The following is a 25,522-nucleotide window of genomic DNA, read 5'->3' as shown; positions in this document are numbered from 1 at the left end:
GGAGAACGTGTGTGGCTCAGGACAGCCCCTCTGAACCCGGGAGAGGACTGTAATTAATGCAGGCACACCAAAGCTTAATTAATTGCTGAGCGTACAGAGTGCATGAAGTCTGGGATAAAAGCTGTTACATAAGCAAAGAGCTTCAGTAGTTGAGGAATGAAGGGGAAAGAGAGGTGGCAATGAGAAATCAGGAGCCCAGGGACCTGCTTAAATCCAAGATCCTGTGCTCAGAATAGCATCTCCATTTGAGGCCAGAAGCTCTTGGTCCACCTTCTCCCGCATCCCTGTATCCGATCCATCCAAGTCACCTCTCTGCTTTGCTTCCTAAAGATCTCTCAAGCTCACTCTCTCCATTTCCACCCACAGCCTGGACCAAGCCACCGTAATTCTTACCTGGGCCACTACAACTGCCTCCCACCTGATCTCCCTCAGCCATTGCTCCCCCTCAACCAGTTCTCCAATGAAAAGTTTCTACTAACACAAAAACAGAGAAGAGCACCACAAAATCCCACCACCCCGCCCCAATCACCATCAGCCATCATGACAGCACCCTGACCTCCAGCAGCCCTTAGTCAATCCTACCCTCACCACACCTCAGCCTTTCCCCTGGCCCATTGTAATTCTGAAGGAAATTCTGGACATCATTTCAGACATCAATTTCACAGTGTGCATCTCTAAGATAAGGTCTTCCATAAAAAGCCAACTGCAATACCATTACCAAACTAAAAAAAAAAAAAAAAAAGATGATTAGATGATTCCTTGATATCATCAATTTTTCACACAATATTCACATTCCTACTAGTTTCATAAATGTCAAAAAATGGCATTTGTTTTTCAAAACCCATATCCAATTAAGACCCACATCTTACAACTGATTGACATGCAGAATGAAATGTTTAAAACATAAATCCGATGGTGTCACTTCCCGGCTCTCCTCCCCACGCTGAACATCCTCCAGTGGCTTCTCTGTGCTTTAGGATAAAAATGTAAATCATTTCACGTGCCTGAACTTTTGTGCCCCTCTCTGTTCTCATTTTGACCACCAGGCTCAGGCTGCAGCCACAGGACATTTTTTTTTAGATCCTGGAACATGTTGCAGGTCTTCCTGTGTCACGGGTTCCTCACCCATGCTGTTCCCTCTGCCTCGAGGGCTTCCTCTCCCACCCTCTTTGCCTCTTCGTCTAGCTAACACCTGCACTTTCTTAAATGTGATATCCTCAGAGAAACTGTCTCTGCCCTTCCAGATCAGATTATGGCATTTTCCTCAGATTTTAATGTTACAGATGCTCCTTGACTTCAGTGGGATTATTTCCCAATAAATGCAATTAAGATAAAATATCCTAAGTCAAATGCATTTTGAATACACCTAATGCTGAACATCACGGGTTAGCCTGCCTAGTTTACACAAATTCAGAACACTCACATTAACCCACAGTTGGACAAAATCTCCTAACCCAAAGTCTATTTTATAAAAACATGTTAAATATCTCATGAAATTTATTTAATAAAAACAGAACAGTTGTATGGGTACATTTTTTCAACATTATAAAGTCACAGTAAGTCAGGGACTATCTATGTATTCTTTAACATGAAGACTGATTAATATTTATTGATCTGGCTTGATGATTAACTATTTGAGTACAAAGACTATTTGTTTTGTTTGCTCACACAATACCTGGCAAAAGGACATTAATAAACATTTGTTGGATAAGTAATAAACACTCTTCCCTCAACCCTAGATGTTCATGGTAATTGACTGAATCTTCTTGAACTTAAGCCATTTAATTAGGTGGGGAATGGACAAGCTTATCCTAAATTCCATATGGAGATGTGCTGGATTCAGGAGAGCCAAACCATCTTGGAGAAGAGAAACAACATTGGAGGATGTCCGTTTCCTGACTTCACAATTGGCGACAAAGCCACAGTGCGGTACAGCCCGGTGTATAAGTAGAGGGTGGTACCGCTTTTACAGAATCCTCCTAGAACAAAGATCTCAGATCCTCACTGTACCAAGCACACATCGCTGACAGGTAAGAGCTGTCACTTGCATGGACGGTCAACGCCTCTCCCAGCCCACCTCTCAGCTTGTTTCACCCCAGTGGACCTCTGAGACAGTGTGGCAGGCCAGATCCCTCCAGCCAGATCTGTCCCAACACAAACCTGAGTTACACATTTCTGCCCTCTGTTATGTGATGTCAAGTTTTCCCACTGGGACGGGTGTCCTTTACTTCTCTACCCCACTGCATCCTGAACTGGACCACTGACTCACCTTGACCAATGGAATGTACATGGAAGAGACAATGGCATGTGGGTCCCCAAGTCTGCCCACATCTCCTTTGCACCTATCACTTGCTACCTTTTAGTTTGGACTAGTTTAGTTGATTTCATATTTTCATTTGAAAATGACATTTAAAATCTTAATACTTTTTTTAAAATGAAAACCCAAAAAATACTTTTTAAATTTCTTCATTTAAGTTGAAGGAATGTTTTTCTATATGGAGGTATTAGAAGCTAATTTTTTTTGTTTTTAAATAGTTACTTAGCCTGAAACATGCAATCAAATTGACAATGAGTTGGAAGATAGCATCACCAACTTTTTAAAGTAAAGAAATATAAAAGTGCACTGCACAACTTAGGCCAAACTCACCAGTGGTTCTCTATTCTTCACTAGACGAATTATTTTTACAGAGTCTTCCTCATCGTCAATATCATCAGGCATAGGAGGCAGTACAGGATCATAATTCTTCTGAGCCACAGCATCATGTACAGAGAGTAAAGCCTGTAGAATTCAAAAGTTGGTAAAAACAATTAATCAAACACAAAAGGGCAAACACTTCAAACTGTAAAGAAAACAGAAATAGTGTTTTGATTTTGGCCTGGTGGTAGCAAATCAACTTCTTGAAAGGGGTCTTTTATAAACAGGATGGTAAGCAGAACCTGAAGCTGGCAGTGCGACCTAGCTGCACCTCTATCTCCAGGGTCATGTATGTTCTGTTTATTATAGCAATATTAACAAAAATCAAGGTATAGAATCAATCTACGTGTCCACCATTGAATAAGTGATATCTATACATAATGAAATATAGGCTCATGTACTACAAAAATGAATGAAATTTTGTCATTTGGAGCAACAGGTGAGGAGGACATTATGTGTTAAATAAGCAAGGCACAGAAAGACCAACATTTCATGTTTTCAATAATATGTGGAAACTAAAAAAGCTGACTTCATAGAAGCAGTGGGCAGGACAGTGATTACTAAAAGCTGGGAAGAGGAGGGTTGGTTAATGGATACAAAAATATATATAGGAGGATTAAGTTTTAATGTTCTATAATGCAGCAGGGTGAATGCAATCGAAAATAAAGTGCTGAGTATTTCAAAATAACTAAAAAAGAGAATTTTCAATATTACCAACACAAAGAAATGATAATGTTTAAGGTGATGGACATGCTAATTATCCATTTGATCATTGTATCTCGCTGTAGCCCATAAATATGTAAAATTGTGTGTTAATTTAATAAATACTACCAGAAAGAATTAAATACATGATTCTTAAGGGAAAGTGATTTCACTCTCCAGGGAACATTTGGCAATGTTTGGAGGCATTTTTGATTGTCACAATTTTGGGGTTGCTACTGCCATCTAGTGCACAGAGGCAAGGGATGCTCCTAAATACCAGCACAAAGAACAATCCTCTTACCCCCAAAACAATTATCCAGCCAAAAATGTCAAAACAGTGCCAAGGTTGAAAAACTCTTCTGCTATAGTTTGGATATGTGGTTTGTACCCCAAAGGCTCATGTACTAGAGGTCTACCTTCCAAAGCACTATTAAGTGGTAGTAGAACCTTTAAGAGTTAGTGCCTACTGGGAGGGAATTAGGTCAAAGTGGGTATCATTATGGGAACAGATTATTCTCAAAAGAGAAGTTAGCTCTTGAGAGTGGATTGTTAAATTCAAGACCACCCAGGCACCTGGCCTCTTCTACACATGACCTGTTCCCTTCTTGTTTATCTACCTGTTTTAATGAAGCCCAAGGAGTCCTTTACAAACTCCAAGAGGCCCAAACAATGGAACTGCCCAATCTTGGATTTTCACCTTCCAAAACTGTAAACTAACTAACCCTATTTTTTAAAATAAGCACGCAGATTTAAGTATTTTATTATAGCAATAGTAAACAGAGTAATAACAGAGTAATACATTCTGAACTACAAGGAACGATCCCTGAAGCAGGAGAAGTTCTTCTCACCTGAGAGAGGGAAAAACACAACACATTGAGAAGAGTTGTCACATAGACTTCAACAGTTAAAAATAGGCCCAAGATTAAGTGTTGCTATGGTGTCATCTAGCAAAGCTTAAACACAAGCCTCTGAAGGATCAAAATGTTTCCAAATAACTTCACTATTTAACAGAAAAACTCTTGAGATTTTTATTTACAGAAACACAAAATTACCCAGCTTCATGAGAGAAAACCCACAATGATTGAAATTCAATCAAAAGTTGCCAGCTATCCAAAGAAATCAGAAAATATTACTTATAATGAAGGGAAAAAAATAAAGCAATAGAAGCAAGCCCCCAAATTACACAGGTATCAGAACTAGATAAAATCAAACCCTGAAATTACACAAGTAAATAGACAGTAGATAAGGAAATTAAGTTGTTATAATAGTTATATTCTAAATGTTCAAATACCTGTGAGACTGAAACAGGAGATATGAAATATGGTTAAAAAAAGATTCAAAGCAAACATCTAGAGATGAAAAATGTAATGTATGAAATAGAAAAATTACACTAAATGAGATTACGGTAAGTTAGATACTGAAAAAGTAAACTAATAGGCAAATTAATACAATATATCCAAAAAGAAACACAAAAGAGAAGAAATGTTTTAAAATGATGGAAGGAATATTAGCGAGCTGTGGGACAACTCTGAGTGACTTACTATAGTAATTGGCACTTCCAAAGAAAGGTAGAGTGATGAAAAATATTTCAAGAAATATGGCAGAAAATTGTCCAAATTTGATATTGGAAAAAAAAACCCCACATAGTCAAGATCAAAGTACCAAAGCAAAAGAAACATAAGATCAAATTGCTTAAACACAGTGAGAAAATTATTCAAATCGCCCAAAGGTGGCAAGGTGGAGGTCGTGGTATATAACATATGAAAGAATGATTATCAAAAAGGAAAGCATACTTCTCATAATAAATAATATGAGCCACAAGACAATAGAGTAATATCTTATTATCTCAAAATACTTGAAAAATATTTTTAACCTAGGATTCCATACCCAGCAAAAATATCTTTTACCTGGCATGTAGTAAGAACAATACAAATAGCTAATGAAAATATTTGTAAGTAAAGCAATTTTCATTTTTGCAATAGTATATGCAATATTAAGAGTACCAGCTGTACACATCTTTTCTCACTAGCCAAAATTAAGGAGATATCTGGATTCCAGAATAACTTTATGGACTTCAAGTTTATTATTTGTAATAGGTCTGCTTTACAAATACTGTTGTTTAGCAACATTTTTACTATGGACAACTAAAAGTCATTTTGTATTCCATTTTCCTGTTTTAACTATGATGATTTTATTTTTCAATATATAGATTTTTCCTGTCAAAAGGCAACTTAAATGAAAATTGTGTTTCCATATGCCATAACCACCAATCACAACTGATGGGTTTACCTGTTGCTCAGAAGGATCTGCAGGAAATTGAACACTAGGCCTTGTAACTCATCTGGCTCCAAGCTTTCAGTGCCTCAGACCCCCTGGAGTCAACTCTAAGTTCTAAGTATCTGTCAGGTTCACAGAATTGAGTATCCAGCTCATAAGGATAAGGAACACTGATTTATCCCTCCAGAAGGAAGCTTAACTTTTTCCTTTAGCATGCTTTAATGAAGCCTCATCCATCCTGCATGCTCTAGCAATGAGTAATTTCTGATAAGTGAATGCTTTCGAAAGCTAAAAAATTACAAAAAAAATTTATTTTATCCTACCAAATTCTCCCTGACTTCCTAAATTATAATACCATGTTTTCAAGATAGTGTCACTTCACTATTTTATCCAAATGAGCCCCTGGATGATGACTCATACCAGTTAATTTGCCTTTACTGCAGCAATTTGATGGCTAAAAGTGGTTCCTAGTTGTTAGTGAGTGACAATGATTTTCCTAGAAACAAAATTTCTGTATAGACCAAAATTGCTCCATTAATGCAGGAAGCATCTGGCTACTCATTAACTTTTCCTTTTCTCCCCATCTGTCATTTCTTTTATGTCTTATTGTTTTTCCTAGACTTTAAAGATCGAAACAATAGGACTTTGTAGATACTTTTGACTTATAAAAATAATTTATTTTTGGATGTGTTAATTGATAATTTATGTTGGTATCATCTTTAAAAATCTTCTCAGCTGAGACTATTTTTATGGACTGGCAAATCATTTTCTCTGTTAAAGACTTAAGAGCAACAGGCTATATGAGACAAGTATTGGCAACCCTTCAAAGCAAGTGATTATGAAAAAGTGAAATGAATAGAATCATGACTTTATATTATTATGAATTAAAGAACATGAATGAAAACCTTAATAGGTATATGAATATGCTGAATTATCTTATATGAAGATATAAGAGATGTAAAAGATTATAATGGAATAAAAATTCCAAATGTTTAATAATTTCCATTGATTTCAATTTACTGGGAATCCCCTATGTTCCAAGCTATGTGCTATAAACAAACAAGATCATCTCTCTGGTACAGCCATAAGAAAAACAGACTTGCATTCTTTGTTGACTACAGAACACAGAATACCCCTAAAACACAACACGCACAAACATGTTAAATGTCCAGTTTAGTTAGTTTCTGAGTGCAAATTTTTGAGCTTCATTGTTCCTAATACTCAAAAGAGAGTTATATGCAACTTTGTGTATAAACTTGTATAGGACCATGTTTATGTAAAGATTACTTTCATATAGTTACATTTACAAAAAAAGATCAAACAAAAAATGTCTTTGACAGATTTTACATAAAACAGGTTGAATACTGTGATTAATACTGATCACACTAGAAGTAAACATACAGTTAAAACATCAAGAAGAAAACCCAAACAAATCCAGAAAATTTAAACAAGTCAGGATAGTAAACTTATCAATATTTGCTAGAGACTATTGAGAAATTTTTAACATCAATACCAATAGGACATAAACAATAACCATGGAAACTTATCAAATTCAAAAATCAAACTCAGCTTTTATGATTTTATATTGTTTTTATCTAACATTTATGCTTTTAATATAGCTTATGTAATGCTTATATGTTACATATATATTTAATTTATATAAGGCTTTTATATGCCATATAAAACATGTAAAATTTATATATGCTTCTATAATTCAACAGTGTGAATAAACAGGCCAAGTACTCAGCTGAAGAAGCTGGAGGGGAAGACAAACCAATAGAAATCAAAGGAAGGTAAAAGAAGAAAAAACTGAGAAACAGAATTGATGTTAAATAGTCAGTTATTTTGAGAGATTAGGCAAACAGTTTTTGCTATGCACAGTAAAAAAAAAGATAAAAGAAAATATGTACATTGGTAGTATTGGGAAATGAGATAGAACTTCAGATATGAATCAAGTAGGAAAAAATGCAGAGTACCACTAATAAATCTAAAAATCTATAAAAAGAGTGTTAAGTTTTCTAGGAAAAATTAAAACAACTCTAGAAGAGGTTGAAAATCAGATTAATGACAACACAAGAATCTGAAAGAACTATCAAAAAGTTTTCTTCCCAGATGGTATTAGTACTAAGGGACTGTATTAATGTTTTCGATGCTACTTATAAGCATTGCATCACTCAAGAAAACCATGAAAATATTTTTGATTTCTTTTCTAATTCTTTTTTAAAATAATTTTTAGTTGTCAATGGACATTTATTTATTTATATGCAGTGCTGAGACTTGAACCCAATGCCTCACCCATGCTACACAAAAGCTCTACCACTGAGCCACCACCCCAACCCCTCTTTTCTAATTCTTTTAAGACATGGGGTCTTGCACAGATTGGCCCAGCACCACTCCTGACTACAATTTCTTTTTCAAAAGTGTCAGAACCAAACTGTAAAACCTAAACACAATGCATAAAATGATAATACCACAACTCTTGCATCAGAGTGGATTTTTAAAAAATATCTGAGTATTACATTAGAAAATCCCATGGTTAGCATAGGCGAGGTTGTGGGAAGCCGTTCTCGCACGTGACCGAGATACCTCCCTGACTGGGTGTGAGGCGCTCAGACCAGCTGAGTCAGAGCTTTCCCCACCCTTTCCAGGTGGGGGGGCTTGTCCCTGTGGGGGTGTGGCTGACCATTGACCTGGAAACCAATCACTGACCCTGACTTTGGAATGCTGTCTCCCTTGACCTTCACTGGATGGAATTTTCCCCTGAATTTTTTGTTCCCCCATAAAAGCCCACTCTCTGGCGTGCTTCTTCCTCTCTTTCCTGCTGGTCTTTTGTGTAAACCTCGCTACCGCCAGGTGGATCGAGGCAGGAGCCAGGAAGGGCTGTCTCTGAGCTGGGCAAGAAAAAGGTAAATTGAGTTTATGTGTCTTTATTTTGAGCTCACTAGTTAACTTCTATGTTTGGAACCTCTAGTATGAAGCTAGAATGCTGGTCGTGTGGCAGACGAGGTGCTTAGCAACTCAGTGAGACCCTGTTTCTAAATAAAATACAAAATGGGGCTGGGTATGTGGCTCAGTGGTTGCATTCCCCTGAGTTCAATCCCTAGTACCCCCTTCCAAAAACGAACAAGCTAGCAATAACCACCCAAATTTTTAAATATGAATGTACAACAATTTACTGATATGATAAAAAATATATTTTTATTCAACATTCCATAAAATTCTGTAATATAGCCAGGTGCAGTGGCACACACCTATAATCCCAGCAGCTCAGGAGGGTGAGGCAGGAGGATCAATAGTTCAAAGCCAGCCTCAGAAATAGCAAGGCACTAAGCAACTTAGTGAGACCCTGACTCTAAATAAAGTACAAAATAGGGCTGGGGATGTGGCTCAGTGTTGAATGGCCCCAAGTTCAGTCCCTGGTACCAAAATAAAAAATTCTGTAATATACAAAAAATGTACATCATAGTGTTTTTTAAATAATAGAAAAACAGAAATGACAGAAAGACCCACTTATAAGTGATAAATTAAGCAGATAATTATATTCATCCCAAGAGTAGTTCACAAAATACCCAAATGTTAAAACCAAACAAACCCACAGTTAAGTAGCATATTCTATGATCACATTTATGTTGGAAAATGTACATTTAATATTGATATTTAGGAAAAAATGGAAAGGTAATTCAGCCAGCTAAGGACAGTTATTCCCCAAAGGTATATGAACATATAATTCACAGAAAAAACAGTGAGTAAGAGTTATTAATCTTCATTAAAAGCAATGAGAAATGTGGCTTCTGAACTTTGTCCACAGTTTGAATTAAAAACACAATTATGTATCATCAAAAAAGAATATATGTTTGCTTTTGTCTTTATCAAGAAAACTTTTAAAAGATAAAATTAAAGTTTCACATTTTACTAAGGACAAAAATCATAAATCATTTATATAAAGTACTCATTCTAAACTCATTCAGAGATTTTAAAAAACTCCTATGGGTATGAGCATGTGTATGTGTTTCTGTCTGTGTCTGTCTGTCTCTATTCTTGTGAACACTTCTCTATCCCATGATCAAATAATCTTTTTGTTGTTGTTGTTGTTTTGTTGCAAATTTCTTCTTTTTGCAGTACTGGGGCTGAAACCTAGGGTCTCATACATGCTGGGCAAGAGCTCTACCATTGACCTAATATCTCATGGTCCATTTTTTTTTTTTTTTTTTTTTTGGCCGGGGGTGGGAAGGGGTGCTGGGGATTGAACTCAGGGGCACTCAACTACTGAGCCACGTCCCCAGTCCTATTTTGTATTTTATTTAGAGACAGGGTCTCATTGAGTTGCTTAGTGCCTCGCCATTGCTGAGGCTGGCTTTGAACCCTGATCCTGCTGTTTCAGCCTCCCAAGCCACTGGGATTACAGGCATGTGCCACCATGCCCAGCACATGGTCCAATTTTTTTTATACTTCAGGCTTTATCCTATTTGGAATCCATTCTAGTGGGGATTTTTCTTTTCTATTTCCTCCCCCAAATATCATGTACTAATGTTATCCCTCAAAATGACCTGTCCCCCATTTCCTTCATCAGGGCCACAATCATATTCCTCTTCCATTATTTCCACAGACTCCCAACTGACCTTCCTTGATTACAGTATTTCATTCCACCCACCCTTCATCCCTCAAAACTGTTCCATATTCTACGTATGGAGTGATTATGTCACTGTCCTATTTAAGACCTTTCATGACTCTTCACTACACTTTGGATGAAATCCAAACTTACCATGTTCAAAATTAGGGTGGTCATATAATAAAACATAAATAAGGAAGCAACTGAAAGTAAAAGAAGGCCTATTAATAATAATCCTTAACTACAAGCATAAGCCAGATTCTGTGGGACAAGCCCAACTCAAAAGGCTTGACTTCCTGCTCCAAACCCTTGCCCTGTCCTCTCTCACAGGCTACTGTCCAGTCATGCTGAACTTTAAGAGACTTCACATACTATGCATTTGCCCTAAAACCTTTATTCTTCACACTCTGCCGACGACCCATTCCACATGCCCCTGTTCTGTTCTGGTTACCCCGTATTCAACCTTCAGGCCTTCCTCTATAGTTTTCCTCAACCAAAGTTTGGATTAGCACCATTCCTATATGTTTCACATCATTTCATTTGTTTTCCCTTTTTTTCAACCCAATATTTCTCCTATGCCTTCATTAATCTATTTACTACAAGTCGTATCTCCAGAGGGCCTGGCACACAGTAGGCATTGAATAAATATCTGAAAAAAATATCTATTTCTAGCAACATTTACAAATCACCAAAGAAAAGTTCTAAAGCTTTTTGAAAAGAGTTATTAGCAAATCTGAGGAATACACATATTATTTTTCTATAGTGGCTGCATATTTGGTTGTTTATACCTGAGTGTTTTAAAAAAAGTCATATTAGGGCTGGGGCTAGGGACTCGGTGGTGGAGTGCTTGCCTTGCATGTGTGAGGTACTGGGTTCAATCCTCAATACTACATAAAAATAAATAAATAAAATAAAGGTATTGTGTCCATCTACAAATAAGAATATTTAAAAAAAGGTGAAATTACTTGGTAAGCATATGTCAGGTTTTCTTTCAGTTACTATGAATAAAATATTTAAAATAGAATAATCATCTAAACAGTAAATAATTTTTTATCTGCTAAAAATGACAGACAACACTCAAATTAACATACCAGAATTACATAATTCATATTTCAACTGTCAGTTCAACTAATAGCCCGTGAATAGATAACATATTCTACCGTACTTTGCTGTTGTTTTAAAAGAGGGAAAATAAAGCAAATATTTTAATTTAATTCCTAGGACCAAAAGAATTGACTGATTTTATTCTGAAAAATGTCCAACATGTATTTTAGGGCTGAGCTTTTTAAAGAATTTCTTATAGGTGACATTCAAAATGATGGCAGTTAATACAAATGACTTCAAGGAAAGCTGTATAATATGTTAGGTGAAAAATGGAAGAAAGATATGTCCTCCCCAACACTGGCTAATCACGGATTGTCATTGCCAACTGAAACATTATGTGTCTGAAATATCATCTGCTTTTTACTCATATTTAATATACATCTTTTACGCTGACCTCTCATCCATTCTATTGTCGCACTGTTAAATATGAAAAAATAAACAACATAATCCATATAAAATACATTCCATACAATTAAATTTAACCAATTATTAAATTTTATCAAATGGGATCTTCATAATACCATCTAAGTCATATCTCCTTTTTAAACCAAATGCCAATCTACCTCTTGTATAATCTATTTTTAGCCATTCCATTTCAAACAATGTTGAGTAGAATACCAAAGTCACTTTTAAAAAAATCTGAAACATTCCTCTTTAGTTTCTAATGTCGTTGAACCAAGTTAATAATCTCAGAGAGGGATTTGACAAGCTTCTCATAACTCACCTCACCCTGCTCTGGTGATACTAACTTTTTACATACGGTTGATACTAAACAGAGCTTTAAATCTCAAGATTTAAAGAAATCTTGACAGTGGTCTCCACAAATCTCCTTCTTGGAGTGCTTAACCATGTGGCACCCTTTCTTTTTAATATTAAGCAACTTTTCTGTTCTAATTTGATCTTTGTTCTTTTAGAAATAAAATTTAATTAGACTCCTAAACCTTTAGAAATTAATTACCCTCACATTATTATTCATAGTCCATTTACTTCTGACTTCAATACATTCATGTACTTATAAGGATTAGATACTATGGCCCATTTTATACTTCATTTCAATAACTTTAAAAAAAAATTTTTGGTTGTTGATGGACCTTTACTTATTAATTTATATGTGGTGCTGAGAATACAACCCAGTGCCTTACACATGCTAGGCAAGCACTCTACCACTGAGCTACAACCTCAGCCCTGATTTCAAAAACTTTTTAAAAATATAAATTTTAAAAGCAAATACAGCACAATTTCAAAGGGATATTTCTCCAAGAAGGCAAAAATAAGTTTTTGTACCTGAACATAAGTTTTCATTCAACACTCTATCTATCCTTATCAGTATTCATCATAAGACAACTGATCATTTTAATTATGCAATTATAAAATTCATATGTAATTGTGACTCATGGAAACCATTTTACACACAGTTGCAGTAGTTTCAAATTCTCAATGTATGCATTATAGAATTTTATGTACTGATAACCTTAGAATAAGAGCAAGACAATTGTGAAATGCCTTCTCCAAACCAATCACATTCAGAAAATAAATAAATAAGTGAATAAATAATAAACTCTGAGGAAGCAGGCAAGACAGAATTGAAGTCTATCAATATTTTAAGACATATTTGACACTGGACAACTGCTCTATTCTATAAAATGGCATGATATTTTGAAACATGAATTAGTATAAGGATAGAAAATGGGGCAGTGGAAGGGGGAAAGAAGAGTGCCAAAATAATCCTACAGAAAAATAGAGATATTTGTCAAATATATTAAAGTAATCATTAACTGGCCAAGTTAAATGAACCTAAACAAAATCATTGTGGTTCTGTATTTTGTATTCTTAATTTCACTGTAAAGGAAAACGAACTTGAAGCTGCACTATCTTAAGCCAACTTAAATACTGAGTTTCCCAGTTAAAGTAATGGGTAGTACTTGTCACAACATTATAATTCTTTCACCTTACTAGGATTCGGGCTAATAAAATACTGTGTACTATTTGAAAATACATTCAGTTGAAAATTCATGCCTGAAACACAATTCATCTGAAGACTCAGAAAGTGGCCCTTTCAGAAGGTATTTATTTCAGGAGTAACATGTCCTCACCTTCACATTGGGTTTGGCAGTAGTTTCAACAGCTCTCTGATCTCACTGTTTAATGGCTTGTTCTGAAGCTCTTCAGCCAGCTGCAAGGAAGATTACATTGACATGAGTAACGTTTAGCAAGAGCATTGTGAGGTTCTGTGCAGAACTAAGAATCTATTTTGCTCAAGGTTATTACTTTCCAGTATTTAAGTCAGCATGAAAGAAATCAATCAGTGCTCTTCTTTTCTGGTCCTTAGAAGAGCAGATTCAAGCCCAGGCTCTGGGCTGAGTACAACCTGCGAGATCATATCAGCCACGTCACTTCTGATTTATTGCAGTGAGGGCAAATCCCAGCACTTCATCTGTGTGAATGGTCTTTTGCACGTAGACAAAGGACCATTTGTAAAAAGAACTGGATCAAGTTTAGACACTGTGCAAAAAAAAAAAAAAAAAAAAAGATGGAGAGTTTTTGAATGAGGTGGTGAAATCCACAGGGTTTCCAAAAATCCACAGTAGCTGTGCTGTTTATAACTGGGGTAAAACGAACTAGAATGATCCTAATAGAGTAAATGACCTGAAACATTTATTATGTTTATCTACACAGACTAAGAAGTCTATTAAATAAAAACCAAGTTAATCATAAACCCATAATAAATGGAGAACTACTCTGGCACCAAAAATGCTGACTGTACTTTATTGTAATGATCAACAATTCCCATTTGTCAATTTGATATGAAGAAAGAACTGGAACTTTGAATCTGCCTCATATTCTTCAATAAGAATGTTTTGAATGTTCTTACCACAAAGTAATGGTATATGTTTGAGTTGTTGGGTAAGCTAATTAATCATATGTGTGTGTGTGGGGGGGTGGGTGTGTGTAGGAGTGTGTGTATAGGGGGGTGTGTGTGTAGGGGTGTGTGTGTGTGTATGTGTCTCAAAATATCACACTGTGTACCATAAATACGTACAACTGTCTTATCTTTTGCCAGTTATAAATAAAAACTTGAGACTTTCCTATTAAAATTTCTCAGTAAGGATCATATAATTCTATAAGAAAATCAAGACACAAATAAAAAAAAGATAAAGTTTACGCAACATATGGTTTATAATTCAAAGTATATAAAAGCATTTTATCTTAAAATACTGCATGAATTTTCCATTTGCCCCTACTGTTTCTTTTATGCTAAAAACAATGGTTCTTATCTTTGGAAATGGACTTTTCGTACAGAAAATAAAATCAGAGAAAGTTGACAAATAACATTACAAAAATTGCTTTTACTTTTTCAGGGTAACATTTTTATAGAATTCTTAACTTACAAAAAGATACAAAAGGCTCTTCATATTCTTTACTCACTTAATACATAATAATATATGTTTAACATTTACGTATAATGTTATAGTGAATTAAAATACTGTGTTGATCATATTTAATAGTAAGGTCTACTATTTTATTTTATTTTACTTTTTCTGCAGTGCTAGGAATCAACTCTAGGGCCTCCCATATGTTAGGCAAGTGCTCTACCCCTGAGTTCTATTCTCAATCTCATATTCTAATTTAAAAAAAAAATTACTATGTACTATGCTTGGGGCTCAATTACATAGGTCTGTACACAATTTTTTCCTAAAACCCTCAGCAGTAGTTGTTTGAAAACTGGTTTTAAAGCCTTTTTCAAATGTTAGCTGCAGCTTAATTATGTAACTATATATATACTTTTATTCACCTTTGTTTCAAAAGTTTTAGTTTTACAATGCAGAAGTAAGCTTCCTCATTAAACACATGTATTGAAACATATGTCTGGAGATAAAAATATAGAATGGAAAATATTTGAGGACTAAACCAATACACATAACTGGATTGTTATTACATATGTTTTAATTTCTAAATTAGGATACAAAACATCAAAGAAAATGAACTTCTGAAGATGTTAAATTCTTTTTTTCTTACTATATTATGGTCCTGGCATTTTACTAAACTGAACTACAGTTTGCCTTATGGTGATACAGGAAAAAAAATTAAGAGCAACAAATAAGTTACAGGATATCACTACCACACACTAAACACATTTCTCGTCTAGCTGAGTGTCCTTTATAGTTTATCCACGTGTGCTCTCAATTAATCCGAATCCTAAAGTTAACAGTAGGAATCAGCAAGTTTGTTTCCCCTCCCACAGGCTTAAAATAAAATTATAGCTATAGGAAATTAAGTACTCCATCAATGCCAACTGCTTCTAAAATTTATTTTTTGGTTATGAAGGTAATTTGGAAAGGTCTAATATCCATAAATCATCACTGTGCTTTACAATCCATTTTAAAAACAATTCTGTCTTTTTATGTATTTCATATGCCTCACTCCTATCCTAGTACCTGTCATTTTTTAGTACTGTCAGCAATATAACTATCTCATTTGTCTTTATTTCTCCAAAGCTTTCCCCTTGTCTGTGACTTTCTCAGAACACCAATGCCTGACAGTTTCTTTCTCTCCATAGAGTTTGAAGCCTAAAATTTCTATTACGTCGTTACTAAGGCAGAACAAAGGGGTAGCTGCATGCACAATTTTTAGAACAGGAAAGTGAATGAAAATCAACATAATATCAGCATAAGCTCAGTGATAACAGGGCTTTTGGAAACATTTGCAACTTCTTCTGGTTTTCACTCGTAGGATCACACACATCTGTCTGCACTAGGATGAGTTCCACCTCTGCCAGGCCTGCGGCAGACACGTCCCGTGAGCTCAGAAAGGCACACTTACGTCATTGGCCAAGGCCGCCGCACCATGGAGAATGGGCACCGGGCTCTGCTTCTCATAGTGGAGTTTTTCATGAATCTGGAAGAAAATCAAACAAATGTGAGCTTACCTGCTAGCAAACAATCACAGATATTTAAAAATTTTTATAACTGTACATAGAATTGGATTCCTTGGACTTTTTTCTATAGCCATGTGTTTAAATAAACCTAAAGGTGGCACATATGTATACAAAATTCATCTATTACTGTGATCCAATATTTACTATGTGGAGTGAAATAGAAAAGCATCGTCATTAAATAGGACCGACCCACATAGAAATTAAACCTTAGGTTTTCTTCCTGAATAAACATGTCACGTTTCTAAAGCTCTATAATTTCTAAAATATATAGCTTGGATACCTCACGTATTATTTGTAATTTATTTTCCTTAAAACATAAGTAAAACAAAGCAATAAGTCAGCAGCAACACTATGAGAGGTTGGCACGTAGGAGCCACCAAGAATCAGCAATTGGTGTGATGAATACCTGGGTATCAAGTCCAGAAACACCTTACCAAGCACTCTGTTCCTGTTACCTATTGCTCATTTATTTTTGAACTCCCTAACCTTTACCCCAAATTCAGATTTCAATGAAACAAAGAGATTCCTCATAACTACAGACATTTCTCCATATTACAAAACACGTAACTTATATTAACTAAAAGGAATTTAGCCCTTCATTTCCTATCATTGTGACCCAAGAAACACAAAGGCAAGAATCTATTTTAATGCTTCATGAGGCAAACTGAGTCCTTAAGAAAATCTCATACTAGAAAGTTGAGAAGTAAATGATGCTTCGATAAAGGTGTACCTGTTGGTACTTAAGTTTAATCTATTTCAGCTCTTACATAGGTGTACTTCATATTTTTTACTTGAAAACTCACTTTAGCAGCTTCTATATGCAGTTAAAGAAAATGTCCCACAATATACAAAAACCAGTTGCACCTCACAATTTCCTGTCTTTAATAGGTATCAAATAATATGCTTTTTAATTATACTCGAAGCTAACCAAACTCCCCTGTAAAAGTCTGGAAGACTGATTTTATTTTGATTAGCCAGAGGCTATTGCTAAGAGAGGATTTTATTATGTTTTTGGCAACCTGGTATATAATGTAAAGCATCTGGGCAAGAACTGTGACAGTTATGATATTATCAGAATGATCAGGACAATATTTTTACTTAATATCTTGGAGCCTTCAAACATTTATCACATTGAGGTAATAAACAAATTTTAAAGAACAAAAACCATAAAAATAATAAGATCTGATTTAAGAAACCATTAAAGTATAGTTTGAAACAAAAACCAGCCATACTAAAAGCTAAGCTAAATTTGGTTAAATAATTATCAAGAATTAGGTCATTTTGACATATATGATCATGGAACACTGAACTTAGCCTATTATAAAACTCATCCAGCTTTACTGCAATTACTTGTTTAAATGTCTTCTTTCCTGATATAATAAATATAGAAGCGTATACTTATTGGGCACTTACCAACGTAAGTTACCTATATAACAGTTGTTAGCAATACTAACAATATAGTCTTTAGTGAGTTTTATCTCTTCATTCCTTATCCATTATGGGAACATGAAGAGGTAGATAGTAAAATTGTCTCACTTTACAGATAAACAGATATATAGGAGTTAAATAACTTGCTACACTCTCGCAGACAGTAAAAAAGCCAGAACTGGACTCTCAAGCTCCAGCCATCTGGCTCCACGTCAGAGCTCTTAATCACCCACTTTCCTGCCTCTCAGACCAACAAGTCGAGAGCCTGTGTTCCTCACTAGGTGCTTTCAGTGCTGAGTGAACATGACCTCATAACTACAGGGCACGGAAAGGACTCAGGAGAGAGATGGCAAGGAATAGTAAAGGTCCCCAACAACTAAAAGGATTATGCTGGCTCCTCTCCATCCTTCTCCCTTATCTCTTCTTTCTGATGGTTCCCAATTTTCCTGGATTAATACTGTAATTATACCCTAAAATTATATTCTCCAAAGAAACTGACTCTGCTTCTTCTGAGTGTCTTATAAAAACAAACAGTTCCTCCTCCATCATCTTCTGGGTAAGCACCAAGTAAGATAATAGCCCACACCCTCACCTCCCCATCCCTGGACTTTGTACTATTATCAAGAATTTTCTAAATGTTCTTCAAGAATTGCAAAATGCTAGCAATCCCAGGTTGATACATGCTTTATTTCACTAGTCTTAAAATCTTAAAAATTAAGTTGGGAGGAAAGTTAAAAAAGATATATACACGTGAAATAATTTTGAGCTATTCCTTGTTTCTAAAAATTAGTATTTATAATATCCAGGGAATAAAATCATTTTAAAATTCTAATAAAATAAATAAAAATAAACAGGTATCACCTATAGATACCATTCAAGGCCAGCCAACAAAACTTGCTGTGAGGCTGAAATGCTCTATAGCTACTTGTGCAACGTGGCTACTGAGCACTTGAACTGGACTAATGTACTTGGGAAACTGAATTTTTAATTTTATGTCATTTGGCTTAATTCAAATTGAAATACATGTGGCAACTAGCTTTTCTGTTGGAGAACATAGCCTACCTTTACATTACACTCTCTATAATTTTCCTTTATAGTCCAGAAAAATTCACTAATGTAGCTTGGCAAATTGCTCTGAGTAGGAACATTTTAAAATCCAGTAGACAGATGTATAACCAAAGAGGTACCTTAATTATCAACACCTATTATTAAATGGAAGGCAAAATCTCATTTATTTTTAACTATATATTTCCCTCAGCAGATCCAACCATATAATGATAACAGTGTGCTTTCATTTTTCTCCCGTGAGCATGAGGAATAAGGGAAAGAATTCAGGGAGGAAAGGAGTTAGGGAAAAAGATGTCTGGAGAGAAAACAGAAAGACATACCTACTCCACAGAAAGCTCCTAAAATAATGACATGCTGAAATATCTAAAATATACTATTAAGAGGACATCTCAAAATCTACATATATTATGCTGTATTAAACGGTGCATATGTATGTGTCCCTAAGAATTTGTTTTCTAATTTTCTAAAGTTACAGTAGAGTTAGAAAAAGTCAGTTAAAAATCAAATTTACTCTTAACATGGCCCAAATGTTAAGAGCTACTATACTGGCTGACCCTAATAAACTGCCCAAACACAAGGCAACATATCATACTGCTCTTTTCCAACAGAGAATTCCAACAGTTGTACTTGACTACAGTAACAGAAGGTAGAACTTTTTTCAAATGGCAGATTTCCCATCCAAATTAGTTCTTCTGAAAATAATATATATATATATATATATATATATATATATATATATATATATATATATATATTATTATCTTTCAGTATCTGGGTACATACCAAAAAGGTTGCCTGAAAATATAACCTGAGACCTTCCTAAGCTAAAGGTTTATGTGATTAAAAACATCTATGAGGTAAATCCTTGAGAATTGACTATAACTACAAAAAAATTTTCTGTGGTCTAAAATCATTCTTCCACTGGTAGGTACAAAAAAAATCATCAGGACTAAATGAGATCCTCGCACTCAGAGCAATCATGGTTCTAAAATATGGCCCTAATCTTAGACATGAACCTGAACTCCCAGAGGTAGCATCCAGGAGCATGTGCTGTTAATTAGTTCCCTGGGGTTATTTTGAAGTTCAAGAAACACTAAGTTCATCTCTTTCCCTCCAATTACAGATGGGGAACTAATAAATCATTCAGGAGAGAGTCCATGTTCAGGCCTTCACATTAGAACTTTGTGACCTGAGAATGAATGACCCAAAGGCACTTGTTTCAGCAGCCACATATAGCCAGCCAGAGTAAGGGCAGCCAACTTCCAGCCCACAGGCATCTCCCTCTCCAGAGCTTGGTGTGTGGCCTTTGAAACAAGTGGAAAGGGAAGGAGAAAAAAACAGAAACCTATCATTACATTCTGCACTGAAATTAGATTACAAGTAATGTGGTGAAGAGCCTTTAATAGACTAGAAATATTCTCACAGAGATGCCAGTCAATTCTGTGCAGAAGAACTAGCTAGTAAAACTTTAAACAAACAATTATTTAAACAACAAGTTATTCTACTTCTCTGCAAGGCTGCTGAAGGCAGAACAGAAGAAGAGTTTTCTTAGGAGAGCTGGTCTCCAAATCTGAGGTCAAGACCAAGATGTAATTCAAAGTAACTACCCCTCCAGGCATTATCTCAGGTACCACCAGTCTATGGACAACAGTTAACTAATGCTGTGTGCTCCTCACTGGCCCCCATACATAGTCAACCCCCCCTTTTCTCCCAAGAGGTACTGTGACTATTACTAATAATGCTGGCATTAAGCAGATGTATTATCAATTAAAGGAGTTTGTATTTTTCATTTTAAGAAATAAAAACAACAGAGACATTTTTCAATTAATGAAATAATTCTGAGAAAATATCATACCAAAGGATAATCTTATAGAACTAACAGACTAGAAAAAGAAAAAACTGAGCCAGGCATGAATCTGAAGGCTGAGGTGGGATAGGAGAATTGCCAAGTTGGAGGCCAGCCTGGGCCACATAATTAGAACCTATCTCAAAACTTAAAGTATAAACTAAAAGGGCTGAGGATGTATATCAGTGGTAGAGCACACCTGGGTTCAATATCCAGCAAAAGAAGTGGGAAGAAAAAGGATGGGAAGGAGAATGAAACAGCAAAAAAGTTAACTAAGAGGTTCAAGATGCAGATTCCTGCTCCAGTTTCAATGCTGTGAAACTAAGCCATCAGAAAGATAGGGAATCGGAGAGGGAAGCATTGAAAATGATCAAGTCCTTTTGAAATTGAATTAATTTATAGCTCTGTAGATAGCTCTTTTAATTGAAACTGAAATCAAGTCTACCTGATTATAATATCAACGAAATTTTTTTAAAAAGCAGAGCCTATCAGTGATTGCTTTGATCTGTTTTGTTTTTTGCTTTCAAAAGTACTCAAGAATGGCAATGAATTCAGAGTGGAAATCATGACAGCCACTTGAGTCTCATTTAACTCTAGCAATGACACTCACCAATGACCATTTATCCCTAGATTCTACTTTCCCACTTTTACCACTACACTCTGAGTGAGACCATCCTTTCAGGCCCCAGTGTGTACCTACATCCACTTACAGCTCTATAAATAGCAACAGCCAGGCCCTACACAGTGACCAGCCACCTGTGAAATTAGCATCAAATGATCTGATCAGGTTTCTTTACTATCTCTCCTCCTCTTCGCCCTGGGCCCAAAATCCAGATGCTGCTGCGCGTCACATTTCCCTTGATGGGTGGAGAAAAGACCTGATGCCAACACAGGATGGCCACTTCACCATAGCATTTCAAATGACTTAAAACAGAAAAGGTCGAAATTTTAATACCAAATCTTCAATATTTATTTTGTAAGTTTTGAGCCCTACGAAATTTATAACAAAAGTTCTATTTCCAAGAAATTAAACACAAAATATTCTGTTATTTTATAATCAATTTAACTTAATAAAGTCAAAAACAAAAATCTAAAAATATTAACTAAATTTTACATGATTAAATATCAATGGGGACTGAAAAGGAAAAGAACTCTAAAGATGACAGGCAGCTTATGACTGGTACACATAGAGAAAATGTATTTCCATTATTTATTATTTCCTTTAATTATGAGACTTCTTGCCTAGGTTAGGAAACCTAAAACGGCAGGGGCTTGTTTGTTTTGTAAAGCTCAGAAACAAGTGTTCTCTGTCCTTCCTAATGTAGGGGCACTTAATGCGAAAAGATAGCCTTTCCAATTCATTTAAAAAACATGGATTTATTGAGCACACACTGTATGTAGGACCCACAGCTAGAACTTAAGGGATCAACATGTAAAAAACAATGTTTCTAAAATTGTTATACACACACACACACACACACACAAACACACACACTGAACTATAGCAACTATATGCAGTACCTTATTTTATACATGAATAAATATAGTTTAAATGAAATGTAAAAATGACAGTCATTTTTCAATGTTCAGCCTATCACTATTTCATAGTCCACAGCCATGCCTCACTCCAAATGCACTTACAAGAAAGTCTGTTAGGGTAAGTACTAGCCTATTTAAGAGGAAGTTCAGAAGGCAGTTAGCAAATGCTCCTTACTGATAGTGGTAGCATGCACCTCAATCCTACCCACTGGCCCCTTGCTGCCTCACAAGCCCCTCTGCCTACCCCCAAGAAACCACTAGAAAACTAGTTGACTTATTCTCAGTGTTAGTTTTATAAGAACATAAAACATACCTTTCTTTTCTCTTACCATTCTTTAAGATCAGAATCAATAACTTCTCAGGAATATCATGTACTCTAAATCTAAAATTATGCCCCTTACATGTGAGACGACTAACTCCCCAATCTGACTGCTTACTACAAATAATTGAGAGCTTTAAAAAAAGAAAAATACATTGAAAGTCCCATCATACAGCAATCCTCGTTTACCTGGTCTTGAGTGTGTATGTGTGTGTGTGTGTGTGTGTGTGTGTTTTAAAGTCCCTGGATGATTCTAATGCACATGGCTAGAGCTTCATTAAGTGTGGTCTCTGGACCAGGAACACCAGTGGCATCTGGGAACTTCTTAGAAATTCAGAGTTGAGGGTGTAGCTCATGAGTAAAGGACCTGGGTTTGATCCCCAGAACCACAAAAGGGAGGTGGTGAGAAGAATCTTATACAATAAGAATAAGAAATAAGGAAGGAGAGATAATGAGGGGAGGAGACAGGGTCTAAGTTGTCCAAACTGGCCTCAAATTTGAGATTCTCTTGGCCTCTGCCTCCTAATTAACTAGAATTACAGTGTGGGCTACGGCACATGGCGACTATCGGTATTTCAGCAAGGCTTCCAAGTGATTCTGAGGCACATTAACATCCAAGAACCACTACACTAGAAAACCTAAAAATATTTAAGAATTACTGTACTGTTGATTCATTTTTAAGGCATTTACATCTTACCTTTACAATTAGATAATAAAGTCCTCAAAAGGGCTGGGGATGTGGCTCAAGCGGTAGCGTGCTCGCCTGGCATGCGTGCGGCCCGGGTTTGATCCTTAGCACCACATACAGACAAAGATGTTGTGTCCGCCAATAACTAAAATAAAAAAATAAATATTAAAAAAATTTTCTCTCTCTCTCTCTCACTCTCTCTTTAAAAAAAATAAATAAAGTCCTCAAAGGAAGAAAATGAACCTTCTAAATATCCCTATAGCCAGTACTGTGCCTTACACAGGTAGGTGCTTTGTTAATGTTTAATGGCTTATCGTTCAGCCAGCCTATATGTGGAATCATAAGCCACACGCTCCACAGAAAAAAGGGAGGGCTCTATGCCAATATAAATTGGCATGAGTGGTCTGTCCCCAGAAACTTGATTAAATGCCAATTCCTTCTAAACCTACAGGAGTCAGCTGTTCCCATACTATCCAAAAATCCTCTTCTTTTAATCAAGAGTTACAAGAAGAAATTTGGAAAAAATTATCCTGAAGAAGAAATTTTTCTTCAAAGTCTGTTTTTAAAAGAAAGAAAGAAAAATTATTGGGGAATGATTTTATATTAAAATCAATAATAATCAATCATCTATTGAATAAAAACACTTCATTGGACTTCATTAAAGATTCCACTATTTCTAAGAAATCAAAGCTCAGACCAGATGCAATGGTGCATGCCGTTGAAATAGGAGGATTCCAAGTTCAAAGTCAGCCTCAGCAACTTAGTGAGACCCTATCTCAAAAAATAAAAGAGCTGGGGACCTGGCTCAGTGGTTAAGCACCCCTGGGTTCAATACTTGAAACCTTAAAACAATAAAAGCTCAAAGGCCTTAGAGTAAAATAGTAGCACCTATAGGGAATTATTCTAAAACCTAGCTTTCTGAGAATCATCTACATAAAGGGAAGCATTCACAGGAATTGCTCAAAAAATGTTAGTTGCTCCCATAAGAATATGGGTGCAAGACCTTCATTTAAAGCAAAGTGTGTTCTCAGAACTACAAAGTGTACAAATGACTATTAGAAAGTTGCTTAAGTAACAGAGCTTGAAATAAATACAACCATTCCATTAATACAACCAGAAAACTTTAGTAGTCTAGAAATCCTAAGTGACAGATAAGAAAATGGCATGGGGCAGGCATAATGGGATAGATTTCCTCCATTTATGATAGCCTCCGCTGATTTATTGTGACCACGCTTTCTGAGATTACCTGAGACTGCCCAAGAATTAAGGAAAGTCATGTAATTCTAAAGTTCCCTTTAGATACAATGCCTTTATTATTTTCCAAACATATTAAGTTGTTCTCACCATAGAAGGGCAAGTACAGGCACCAAGCGGGAAAAGTGGTTATGATGGTTACTTCAAAAACCACTTTTGAGTTCAAAGCTAGCCTTAGCAAAAGCAAGGCACCAAGCGAATCAGTGAGACCCTTTCTTTAAAATTTAAATTTAAAAAATACAAAATAGGACTGGGGATATGACTCAGTGGTTGAATGGCCCTGAGTTCAACCCCTGGTAACCGTACTCCCACCCCTACCCCCAAAGAAAAACCACTTTGAGTTTATTTTTGCTCTCAATAAAAGAAGCTTCATCTCGAGTAGGAATCAGGATGCACTCTTGAGTAAACTGCTTTCCACAGTCAGGGATTAATGATTAGCAAACTGGCTGTGTTCCTCCCCAGGTCAAAGAATGGTGATGCTGAAAGTGGCTGTACATACTACACATGGTTAAAAATCATGCTGTCAAACACAGACAGGTAACAGGGAGCCTGAAAAGTTAGGAATCTCCATAGAAAGGGCAAGAGACACAGAGATAAGCACATACCATGGTATTTCTTGTTATCTCATAGATCCCAGAGCCACCTAAGGAAACAAAAATGACTCCTCATTATTAACTCCTAGGTTTGCTAAACAAACAAGCACATTAGATCCATAGCCAGGGATACCAGCACATATAGAAATCACTTTGGGAGACAGGGGAGATACTGGAATTGCACTCAGGGGCACTGAACCGCTGAGCCACATCCTCAGCCCTATTTTGTATTTTATTTAGAGACAAAGTCTCACTGAGTTGTTTAGTGCCTTGCTTTTTGCTGAGTCTGGCTTTGAATTCTCGATCCTCCTGCCTCAGATTCCTGAGCTGCTGGGATTACAGGTGTGCACCACCACACCCAGCAGAAATCACTTTTTATGAGTATTTCTTATGGTTCCACAGTTGTATTCATGGCTTATTGTCTTTTAAAGAACAGCAGAAAATGAAACTTTAAAATATTTTTA

At 35.9% G+C, this 25,522-nt stretch overlaps 1 long non-coding RNA gene across 1 annotated transcript in view; it reads right to left on the bottom strand.

Annotated features, from left to right (window-relative positions):
* Positions 1–2,660: 2,660 nt before the first annotated feature.
* The window catches only part of LOC143386361 (uncharacterized), a 49,147-nt gene continuing 26,285 nt past the window's right edge, over positions 2,661–25,522 (bottom strand). The window contains exons 3-7 of the long non-coding RNA XR_013089572.1: positions 25,071–25,108; positions 23,221–23,356; positions 16,209–16,283; positions 13,481–13,560; positions 2,661–2,779 (exon numbers count right to left, since the gene is read on the bottom strand). This is a non-coding gene — a long non-coding RNA (uncharacterized LOC143386361). The remainder of the gene's footprint in view (positions 2,780–13,480; positions 13,561–16,208; positions 16,284–23,220; positions 23,357–25,070; positions 25,109–25,522) is intronic.

The sequence above is a fragment of the Callospermophilus lateralis genome, unplaced genomic scaffold, assembly GCF_048772815.1.
Source record: "Callospermophilus lateralis isolate mCalLat2 unplaced genomic scaffold, mCalLat2.hap1 Scaffold_109, whole genome shotgun sequence".
NCBI classification, from domain to species: Eukaryota; Metazoa; Chordata; class Mammalia; order Rodentia; family Sciuridae; genus Callospermophilus; species Callospermophilus lateralis.
This window is presented reverse-complemented; position numbering and strand designations above follow the sequence as displayed.